Source organism: Bubalus bubalis, chromosome 11 (genome assembly GCF_019923935.1).
Source record: "Bubalus bubalis isolate 160015118507 breed Murrah chromosome 11, NDDB_SH_1, whole genome shotgun sequence".
Taxonomy (NCBI): domain Eukaryota; kingdom Metazoa; phylum Chordata; class Mammalia; order Artiodactyla; family Bovidae; genus Bubalus; species Bubalus bubalis.
This window is the reverse complement of record NC_059167.1, coordinates 90,934,117-90,946,603: the sequence shown is the minus strand read 5'-3', so window position 1 is coordinate 90,946,603 and position 12,487 is coordinate 90,934,117.

The window sequence follows — 12,487 nt, the reverse complement described above, 5'->3', positions numbered from 1 at the left end:
GCAGAGAAACAGGTTCTAGTAATAATCCCTCATTAATAACAAAATCAGCTCATGATGAAAAGGCTTCAACTCTGTAACATCTGTTGGCCTGGTGCATTTTATATATATACTGGGCAACCACAGGATGGGGTACTAGGCATTCATCCATAGTAATGAAGGAGCATGGCAACAGGAAAAGCGTTCATAGCATACTGTTGAGGGACAAAGGGAACGTCCCCTGCATGGTGGGTCTTCACCAGCTGCCACATGCAAAGTGGGAAACCAGTCATTTCAGAGGGGAAGAATTAGAGATGACTTGGTTCTTTTTCCAACATATTCTTAAATATTGTTGTATCTTCTTTTAACACAAGCTCTGGCAGACAATTAAAACATCAAACCAGCCTTGTGAGGCAGCAGTTAGGCAACAAGAGGCAGGGGCAATAGGATTCTTGTCTTCTGCAGAAAGTTTCAGGAAGAAAACAAATGAGGACCCTAGGTGCACAGCGATGTAACTGGAAGGAATATGCGATCGCAGAGTGAGGGCCGCTGAACAGGGGAAGACCACTCCCTAAGGGCTAAAAATAATCACTGTAAAGAGACCTTCAGCTGCTTCCACTTAAACCCACAGTCATGCAGGACCAGCAAGCAAATGTCTGTCATCTTTTTCACAGGATTGGTTCACAGGCCAGTTTGAGGTTTTGTAGGTAGTCTCTTCCCACAGGTATAGTCCTTGGCCGCTCTTAGCTCAATTTCATCTCCTGCATCTCATTGGAGCCTTGCAACAGCCCCCTGAGATGCAAAGGATGTCTTTTCAAGAAGACGCTGGGCTCAGGGTGAATAAGCAGCTAATCAAGTGGTGAGGTCTGGAGTCAAATTCACCATCTAGCTCCCCCATCTGATGAAAGTCTCCATCCATCCCTTATGAAACGACTGCCCTTAATTCAGTCCCTGGCTTTTATGAAAGGTGTGCTTACTACACAGCTGTTTCCATTCATGGCTTACTTGTATATTTTGATGGTCCCCAGAGGCACACAGTCTCATTTTCCCCTCTTTTTTTAAAATAATTTTTAAAAGTTGTCAACTCTTTGTTTTGAAATCATTTCAGACTTATAAAAATGTTGCAGATATAGTACAGATAATTTCCAAATCTCTTCACTCAGCTTCCCCAAATATTAACCAACCAGGAAATTAACACTGAAAGGATACTATTAACTCACCTTCACACCTTATTCAAATTTTGTCATTTGGGCCTTTAATGTCATTTTACTGGACCAAGATCTGGTCCAAGATTATACCTTGCATTTGGTTGTCATCTTTCCCATTTTGGGCCATACAAAGGGTCACCTCTCTGGACCAGCACTATATAATAGAACTTTCTTCGATGGAGGGAATGTTTCAGATCTGCGCTGTCCAATATGGTTGCCACTTGAAATGTGGCTAGTGGAATGAAGAACTGAGCTTTTGATTTAATTTTAAATTTAAAGAGCACCTGTGGCAAATAGCAACCATATTGGGCTGGTCTGAAGCCGTTTAGGTGCCTTGACTGCACAGGTCATTGCATAGCTCAGCCACACCAGATGGAAAGCATGGTTCTGGGGAAATATGACTCTGGAAATTCCACATGTGAAGAGGATCTGTGCTGGGTTGCCTAAAAGTGCTGCCTGAAAGCTGTTTCTGTCTAAGCCCATATCTTAGAAAAACTTCCCACAAAGGTATCCACTGGACCTGAGTCCTGGGAAGGAGATAGAATAAGAACTGCTAGAGCTGAAAGGGGTTCCAGTTCTCACACATGGCTGGTGGGAGTTCACAGTGGTACAGTCCTCTGAAAGGTAGTTTGGCATTATTCACCAAAATTACAAATACATTTACTCTTTGACTAAGCAATCCCACATCTATGAATTTATCCTACAGAGAAACTTGCAAACATACTAACAGGAATGCAAGTGAGCATAGCGGAAACTATGCCCTGAGAAGGGTGTATGGAAACTCTGTACTATCTGTTCAGTTTTTTAAAAACTGTTTTTAAAAAACTAGTCTATTTTTTAAAATAACTGAAACTAAAACATACAAAAAGAAAGAAAAAGAGGTTTTGAAACCAACTCATCAGGCTGATGATCTGAGACGTGTGATTTGGCCAAGGCCCCACAGTTTGCAGTGGGATTCGGCCCTCTGCACAGCACACAGCCTCCCTCCCCTGTGGCACCCGTCATCACACATGCTGTGTTGAGATACAGAACACTCCTCCACCATCTATTCCATATGAGAAAGGCATTTCATAGGACTTGGATCACTTACCTGGATGAATTTTTATTTTTTTGAGACAAAAAAGCAAGCCCTTAAATAAAGTTTAAATGTTGATCTCTCAAATTCAATACTTTCGTTTGTTTGGGAGATCAGTGGGAAATTTTCAAACGATTTGTTGTGGGTTGCTTCAACCTGCCTGACTTCAGGCTCTACTACAAAGCCACAGTCATCAAGACAGTATGGTACTGGCACAAAGACAGAAATATAGATCAATGGAACAAAATAGAAAGCCCAGAGATAAATCCATGCACCTATGGACACCTTATCTTTGACAAAGGAGGCAAGAATATACAATGGATTAAAGACAATCTCTTTAACAAGTGGTGCTGGGAAAACTGGTCAACCACTTGTAAAAGAATGAAACTAGAGTACTTTCGAACACCATACACAAAAATAAACTCAAAATGGATTAAAGATCTAAATGTAAGACCAGAAACTATAAAACTCCTAGAGGAGAACATAGGCAAAACACTCTCCGACATACATCACAGCAGGATCCTCTATGACCCACCTCCCAGAATATTGGAAATAAAAGCAAAAGCTTCTGCACAACAAAGGAAACTATAAGCAAGGTGAAAAAACAGCCTTCAGAATGAGAGAAAATAATAGCAAATGAAGCAACTGACAAACAACTAATCTCAAAAATATACAAGCAATTCCTGCAGCTCAATTCCAGAAAAATAAATGACCCAATCAAAAAATGGGCCAAAGAACTAAATAGACATTTCTCCAAAGAAGACCTACAGATGGCTAACAAACACATGAAAAGATGCTCAACATCACTCATTATCAGAGAAATGCAAATCAAAACCACTATGAGGTACCATTTCACGCCAGTCAGAATGGCTGCGATCCAAAAGTCTACAAGCAATAAATGCTGGAGAGGGTGTGGAGAAAAGGGAACCCTCTTACACTGTTGGTGGGAATGCAAACTAGTACAGCCACTATGGAGAACAGTGTGGAAGATTCCTTAAAAAACTGGAACTAGAACTGCCTTATGATCCAGCAATCCTACTGCTGGGCATACACACTGAGGAAACCAGAATTGAAAGAGACACGTGTACCCCAGTGTTCATCGCAGCACTGTTTATAATAGCCAGGACATGGAAGCAACCTAGATGTCCATCAGCAGATGAATGGATAAGAAAGCTGTGGTACATATACACAATGGAGTATTACTCAGCCATTAAAAAGAATACATTTGAATCAGTTCTAATGAGGTGGATGAAACTGGAGCCTATTATACAGAGTGAAGTAAGCCAGAAAGAAAAACACCAATACAGTATACTAATGCATATATATGGAATTTAGAAAGATGGTAACAATAACCCTGTATACGAGACAGCAAAAGAGACACTGATGTATAGAACAGTCTTTTGGACTCTGGGAGAGGGAGAGGGTGGGATGATTTGGGAGAATGGCATTGAAACATGTATAATATCATGTATGAAACGAGTCGCCAGTCCAGGTTTGATGCACGATACTGGATGCTTGGGGCTGGTGCACTGGGACGACCCAGAGGGATGGTATGGGGGGGAGGAGGGAGGAGGGTTCAGGATGGGGAACACATGTATACCTGTGGCAGATTCATTTTGATATATGGCAAAACCAATACAATATTGTAAAGTTAAATAAAATAAAATTTTTAAAAAAAGAGTAAAAAAAAAAAAGATTAACAAGATTGATTTATAGAGTTCCCATGAGTGATTTGTTGCCTACTCAATCAATCTGTGGGAATCCCTGGTGGCTCAGATGGTAAAGCTTCTGCCCACAATGCCGGAGACCTGGGTTCAATCCCTGGGTCAGGAAAATCCCCTGGAGAAGGAAATGGCAACCCACTCCAGTACTCTTGCCTGGGAAATCCCATGGACAGAGGAACCAGGTAGGCTACAGTCCATGGGGTCACAAAGAGTCAGACACAACTGAGCGACTTCACTTTTCACTTTCAATCAATCTGTAAACAATTTTTAAAAAATTTTTTAATGTTTTTCTAAACCTATGAAAATAGTTATATCAATTTTTTTTATTGAATCATAGTTGATTTACAGCATGGTCTTAGCCTAAAGTGTACATCTTTTTATTCAGTTTTTTTCCGATTATATGCTATTATAGGTATTTATTAGATACTAAATATAGTTCTCTGTATACAGTAAATCCTTGTTGCTTATCTATTTTATGTATAGTAGTTTATATCTGTTAGGGCTTCCCTGAAATCTCAATTGGTAAAGAATCTGCCTGCAATGCAGGAGATCCCAGTTCAATTCCTGGGTCAGGAAGATCCCCTGGAGAAGGGATAGGCTACCCACTCCAGTATTCTTAGGCTTCCTTTATGGCTCAGTTGATAAAGAATCTGCCTGTAATACGGGAGACCTGGGTTCAATACCTGGGTTGGGAAGATCCCCTGGAGAAGGGAAAGGCTACCCACTTCAGTATTCTGGCCTGGAGAATTCTATGAACTATATAGTCCATGGGGGTCACAAAAAGTCACACATGACTGAGCAACTTTAACTTATATCTGTTAATGCCATAATCTTAATTTGCCCTTCCCTTCCGCCTTCACCCCTCTGGTAACCACAGGTTTATTTTCTATGTCTGTGAGTCTATTTCTGTTTTGTAAATAAGTTCATTTGTACTGTTTTTCAGATTCCCCATTTAAGTGATATTCAGTTCAGTCGCTTAGTCGTGTCTGACTCTTTGCAACCCCATGAATCGAAGCATGCCAGGCCTCCCTGTCCATCAGCAACTCCTGGAGTTTACCCAAACTCATGTCCATCGAGTCAGTGATGTGATATTATACAGGATTTATCTTTCTCTGTTTGACTTTACTAAATATAATATTTTCTAGGTCTATCCATATTCAGTTCAGTTCAGTTGCTCAGTCGTGTCCGACTCTTTGCGACCCCATGAATCGCAGCCTGCCAGGCCTCCCTGTCCATCACCAACTCCTAGAGTTCACCCAAACTCATGTCCATCGAGTCGGTGATGCCATCCAGCCATCTCATCTTCTGTCGTCCCCTTCTCCTCCTGCCCCTAATCCCTCCCAGCATCAGTCTTTTCCAATGAGTCAACTCTTCGCATGAGGTGGCCAAAGTATTGGAGTTTCATTATGTTGCTGCAAATGGCAGTATTTCATTCTTTTTTATGGCTGAATAATGTTCCAGAGTATATACATTTATATACCCCGACTTCTTAAGCCACTCATCTGTTAATGGGCGCTTGAGTTACTTCCATGTTCTGGCTATTGTAAATAGTGCTGCTGTGAACATTGGGGTTCAGTTCAGTTGCTCAGTCGTGTCCGACTCTTTACGACCCCATGAACCACAGCACACCAGGCCTCCCTGTCCGTCACCAACTCCCAGGGTTTACCCAAACTCATGTCCATTGAATCATGTCCATCTAACCATCTCATCCTCTGTCGTCCCCTTCTCCTCCTGCCCTCAATATTTCCTAACATCAGGGTCTTTTCAAATGAGTCAGCTCTTCGCATCAGGTGGCCAAAGTATTGGAGTTTCAGCTTCAACATCAGTCCTTCCAATGAACACTCAGGAGTGATCTCCTTTAGGATGGACTGGCTGGATTTCCTTGCAGTCCAAGGGACTCTCAAGAGTCTTCTCCAACACCACAGTTCAAAAGCATCAATTCTTTGGCACTCAGCTTTCATTATTGTTCAACTCTCACATCCATACATGACTACTGGAAAAACCATAGCCTTGACTAGACAGACCTTTGTTGACAAAGTAATGTCTCTGCTTTTTAATATGCTGTCTAGGTTGGTCATAACTTTTATTCCAAGGAGTAAGCGTCTTTTAATTTCATGGCTGCAATCACCATCTGCAGTGATTTTAGAGCCCCCCAAAAATAAAGTCAGCCACTGTTTCCACTGTTTCCCCATCTATTTGCCATGAAGTGATGGGACCGGATGCCACAATCTTAGTTTTCTGAATGTTGAGCTTTAAGCCAGCTTTTTCACTCTCCTCTTTCACCTTCAAGTGGCTCTTTAGTTCTTCTTCCCTTTCTGCCATAAGGGTGATGTCATCTGTGTATCTGAGGTTATTTATATTTCTCCAAGCAATCTTGATTCCAGCTTGTGCTTCTTCCAGCCCAGCGTTTCTCATGATGTACTCTGCATATAAGTTAAATAAGCAGGGTGACAATATACAGCCTTGACGTACTCCTTTTCCTATTTGGAACCAGTCTGTTGTTCCATGTCCAGTTCTAACTGTTGCTTCCTGACCTGCATGCAGATTTCTCAAGAGGCAGATCAGGTGGTCTGGTATTCCCATCTCTTGAAGAATTTTCCACAGTTTATTGTGATGCCACACAGTCAAAGGCTTTGGCATAGTCAATAAAGCAGAAATAGATGCTTTTCTGGAACTCTCTTGCTTTTTCAATAATCCAGCGAATGTTGGCAATTTGGTTCCTCTGCCTTTTCTAAAACCAGTTTGAACAGCTGGAAGTTCACAGTTCACGTATTGCTGAAGCCTGGTTTGGAGAATCTAGGGGACACATTGGGGTTCATGTGTCTTCAAATTAGAGTTTTCAACTTTTTTGGATACACACCCAGGAGTGGAATTGCTGGATTATATAGCAGCTTTATTTTTAGTTTTTTAAGGAAACTCCATACTGTTTTCCATAGCGGCTGAAAAATTTACATTCCCACCAACAGTATACTAGGGTTCCCTTTTCTCCACATCCTCTCCAACATTTGTTATTTGTAGACTTTTTGATGATAGCTATTATAACAGGTGCAAGGTGACAGCTCATTGTAGTTTTGATTTGCATTTCTCTAATCATTATGTTGAGCATCTTCTCATGTGCTTGTTGGTCATCTGCATGTCTTTTTTAGAAAAATGTCTATTCAGGTCTTCTGCCCATTTTTCAACTGTGTTTTTTGATGTTGAGCTGTATGAGCTCTGTTCTTTTTTGTCAAGATTGTTTTGGCTTTGGGGGGTCTTTCTGTGTTTCCATATAGATTTTAAAATCATTCTAGTTCCATGAAAAATGCCCTGGTATTTTGATAGGGTTTGCATTGAATCTGTAGATTGCTTGTAGAGTTTGGTCATTTTAACAGTATTAATTCTTCTAATATATGAATATAGTCTGTCTTTCCATCTGTTTGTGTCATCTTCAGGTTCTTTCATCCATATCTTATAGTTTTATGAGTATAGTTCCTTTACCCTCTTAGGTAGGTTTATTCCTATTTACTCTGTTTGATGTGATGGTAAATGATATTGTTTCTTTAATATCTTTTCTGATAGTTTGTTCTTACTGTATAGAAATGCAACAGATTTCTGTATATTAATTTTGCATCCTCAAATTTTAGCAAATTCATTGATGAGCCCTGGTAGTTTCCTGGTGGCATCTTTAGGATTTTCAATGTATAGAATCATGTTTTCTACAAACAGTGTCAGTTTTACTTCTTCCTTTCCGATTTGGATTATTTTTATTTTCTTTTCTAGTCTGACTGCTATGGCTAGGACTTCGAATTCTATATTGAATAAAAGTGATGAGAGTGGGCATGCCTGTATTATTCCTGATCTTAGAGGAAATACTTTCAGCTTCTCACTGTTGAGCATGATATTAGTAGTGGGCTTGTCATTTACGGCCTTTATTATGTTGAGGTACGTTTCCCTCTCTACCCACTTTCTGGAGTTTTTTTAAATCATAAATGGATATTGAATTTTTATCAAAAACTTTTTCTGAATCTATTGAGATGACCTATGGTTTTTAGTCTTCAATTTGTTAATGTGCTGTCTCACATTGATTTGTGAGTAGTGAAAATTTTTTGCAGCCCTGGGATAAATCCCACTTGATCATGTTGTATGATTCTTTATATGTATCATTGGAATTGGTTTGCTAATATTTTGTTGAGGATTTTTGTATTTATATTCATCAGTGATACTGTCCTATAATTTTCCGTTTTTGTGTGTGGCATCTTTGTCTGGTTTTGATATCAGGGTGAGGTTGGGTCACAGGATGAGTTTGGAAGTGTTCCTCCCTCTGTGATTTTTTTGGAATAGTTTCAGAAGGATAGGTGTTAACTCTTCTCAAAATCTTTGGTAGAATTCTCCTGTGAAGCCACCTGATCCTGGACTTTATTTGTTGGGGTTTTAAAAAAATTCCTGATTCAATTTCATTATGGATAATTTATCTGTTCATATTTTCTGTTTATTCTTGGTTCAGTCTTGGGACATTGTATATTTCTAGAAATTTGTCCATTTTTTCCAGGTTGTTCATTTTATTAGCATTCAGTTATTTGTAGTATTCCCTATGATCCTTTATATGTCTGTGGTGTCTGTTGCCACTTGTCCTTTTCATTTCTGATTTTATTGCTGTGGGTCTTGTCTCTTTTTTTCTTGATTAGTTTGGGTAAACTATCAGGGCTTCCCAGGTGGCACAGTGGTAAAGACCCCACCTGCCAATGCAAGAGACACAAGAGATTAAGTTAGATACCTGGGTTGGGAAGATCCTCAGGAGTAGAAAATGGCAATCCACTGCAGTATTCTTGCCTGGAAAGCTCCATGAACAAAGGAGCCTGGTGGGCTACAGTCCATAGGGTTGCAAAGAGTTGGACACAACTGAGCACATACACACACACACAAAGGTTTATCAATATAATCCCTTTCAAAGAACCAGGTCTTAATTTCATTGATTTTTTGGTCTCTATTTCATTTATTTCTGCTCTGATCTTTACAATTCCTTTCCTTCGATTGACTTTGGGTTTTGTTTGTTGTTCCTTTAGGTGTGAAGTCAGGCTGAGATTTCCCTTATATCCTGAGGTAAGCTTGTATTGCTGTCAACTTAGAGTTGCTTTTGCTCCATCCCATAGATTCTGGATAGTTGTGCTTTCATTTTGTCTCTAGGTATTTTATTTCCTCTTTGATTTATTCTGTGATTTATTGATTGTTTAGTAGCATTTTGTTTAGCCTCCACATTTGTGTGTGCCTCCACATTTTCTTTTTTGGCAAGTTTTTTTCTTCCTTGAACTTGATTTCTAGTGTCATAGCATAGTAGTCAGAGAAGATGCTTGATATGATTTCAGTTTCCTTAGGTTTACCAAAGATTGTTTTCTGGTCTAGCACGTGATCTACCCTCAAGAATGTTCCATTTACACTTGAAAAGAATGTGTATTCTGTTTTTGTATGGGATATTCTGTACATATACCTACTAAGTTCATTTTGCCTAACATGTCAGCCAATGTTTCCTAATTGATTCTCTGGATGTTCTATCCATTGATGTAAGTGTGGTAAGGTCTCCTATTATTATTCTGTTACTATCAATTTCTCCCTTTATGTCCATTTATATTTATGTATTTAGGTGCTCCTATATTGGGTGCATTGTTATATTTTTTCTTCAATTGATTCCTTGATCATTATGTAATGTCCTTCTTTATTTCTTGTAAGAGTCTTTATTTTAGTCTATTTTGTCTGATATGACTATTGCTACCTTGGCTTTCTTTGGATTTTCATTTGCAGGAATATCTTTTTCCATCCCCTCACTTTCAGTCTGTGTGTGTTGTTAGGTCTGAAGTCTCTTATAGGCAGCATATATATGGGTCTTTTTTTTTTTAATCCATTCAGCTACTCTGCCCTTTGATTGGAGTATTAAGTCCATTTACATTTAAAGTAATTATCGATACACATGTTCTTATTGCCATTTTGGTAACTGTTTGGGGTTGTTTTTATAGTTCTTTCTTGTTCCTTTCTTTTGTCCTCTTGTGATTTGATGACTAGTGTTATGTTCTGAATTCCTTTTTCTTGTGTATCTATTATAGATTTTTTAAAAAATATGTATTTTTGGCTGTGCTGGGTCTTTGGCTTTTCCCGAGCTGCAGTGAGCAGGGGCTACTCTCTAGTTAGGGCATGCAGGCTTCTCATGCAGTGGCTTCTCTTGTTGCGCACACTGGCTCTAGGGTGTGCAGGCTTCTCATGCAGTGGCTTCTCTTGTTGCGCACACTGGCTCTAGGGTGTGCAGGCTTCTCATGCAGTGGCTTCTCTTGTTGCGCACACTGGCTCTAGGGCGTGCAGGCTTCAGGAGGTGCAGCATGTGGGCTCAGTAGCTGCAGCTCCTGGGCTCTAGAGCACAGGCTCAGTAGTTGTGGCACACCAGCTTAGCTGCTCCATGGCATGTGGGATCTTCCCAGATCAGGGATCAAACCTGTGTCTCCTGCATTGGTAGGTGGATTCCTTACCACTGAGCTACCAGGGAAGCCCTATTATAGATTTCATATGTGACTACCATGAGGATTTTATATAGCAATTATTATATATATATATATATACATACACACACCCACGTACATATATGTATGTATGTATATACACATACACATACACACACATATCTATGATTGTTACAAGGTGAAAGGGTTAGTCACTCAGATGTATCTGACTCTTTGCAACCCCAGGGACTGTGGCTCACCAGGCTTCTCTGTCCATGGAATTCTCCAGGCAAGAATACTAGAGTGGGTAGCCATTCCCTTCTCCAGGGGATCAGATTCTTTATAATCTGAGCCACCAGGAAAGCCCTGTTTTAAGTTACTGATCTCTTAATTTCCAGTGCCTTTTAACAACTCTGCATTTGTACTCTCCTCTCCTCACATTTATTGTTTTTGATATTATGTATACATCTAATTTTTTGTGTATCCCTTTACAGCTTATTGTGAATGTAGATGATTTTACTACTTCTGTGTTTTAACCTTCCTACTAGCTTTCTGTGAGGATGAGTTCCTACTTCTACTGTTTGCCTTTACTGATGAGATTTTTCCTTTCATAATTTTTGTGTTTCTTGTTGTGGTCTTTTCTTTTTTGCTTAGAGAAGTTCCTTTAACACTTCTTATAAAGATGGTTTGGTGGTATGAATTCCTTTTGCTTTTGTTTTTCTGTAAGGCTTTTATCTCTCCATAAAATCTAAATGACAGCATTCTGGGTAGAGTATTCTTGGTTGTGGTAGGTTTTCCCTTTTCATCACTTTTAAGTATATTATGCCACTCTCTTCTGGCCTGTGGAGTTTCTGCTGAAAAGTTAGCTGATAGCTTTATAGGACTTCCTTTTCTTTTCCGCTTGCTGCTTTTAACACATTACGGACCAGAGACATATTATAGCCCCCAGTATAAGTTTCTGCAAAAATCCTCCAGTCAGTAATGGGTTAATATTCTAATTTCTGCCATTTTGACTACAATGTGTCTTAGTGTGTTTCTCTTTGGGTTAATCCTGTAGGGACTCTGCAATTCCTAGATTGGTTGGTTGTTTCATTTCCTAGGTTAGTGAAGTTTTCAGCTTTTATGCCTTCAAGTATGTTCTCAGCTCTCTCTTTCTCCTTCTTGGACCTCTATAATGTGAATATTAGTGAACCTGATGTTGCTGCAGAGGTCTCTTTGTCTTCTTTTCATTATTTTTCTGTTTGGCTTCAGTGATTTCCACTTCTTCATCTTCCAGCTCATAGATCCATTCCTCTGTAGCATTAACTCTACTGTTGATTTCTTCTAGTATATTTTTCAACTCTTGGCCTGAGGCATCCCAGCAGTGGTCCATGCAGGCTGTTGAGCCAGAGCCAGGCTAGAGGGAAGATTCCATGATGGCACTTGCCAGCGCCAGTGTCCACATGGTAGAATGAGCTCCCAAGACTGGCTGCCAGCAGTGTCTATACCCTTAGCGTGAGCTGCAGTTGCCTCCTGACTCTCCAGGAAACTTTAAAACGCAGGTAGGTCTGACCCAGGCTCCTATCAAATTACTGCTCCTGCCCTGAAACCCAGAACATGTGAGGTTTTGTGTGCACCCTTTGAGAGTGGAGTGTCTACCTCCCCCAGCTCTCTGGGACTCCTGAAAGTAAGCCCTGCTTGCTTTTCAAAGCCAAATGCTCTGGGGGCTCATCTTGCCAGTGCAGGACCTTTGGGCTGGGGAGCCTGACTTGGGGCTCGGAACCCTCTTTGGGAGAACCTCTGCAATTATAATTCTCCTGTATGTGGGTCCCCAACCTGGGGGTATGGGACTTGGCTATATTGTAACTGTGCCCCTCCTACCCATCTGGTTGTGATTTCTTCTTAATATCTTTTGTCATGGAGGATCTTTTTGGTCGGTTCTGGTCCTTCCAAAGTGTGAACTTTGGAAGCTAAGTAGAACACGTCAACTGTAAAAAGATAATTTATGAGAGAATCACAAATAGGAACACTGACTGGATATTAGTATGAAAGAATTATTGCTGA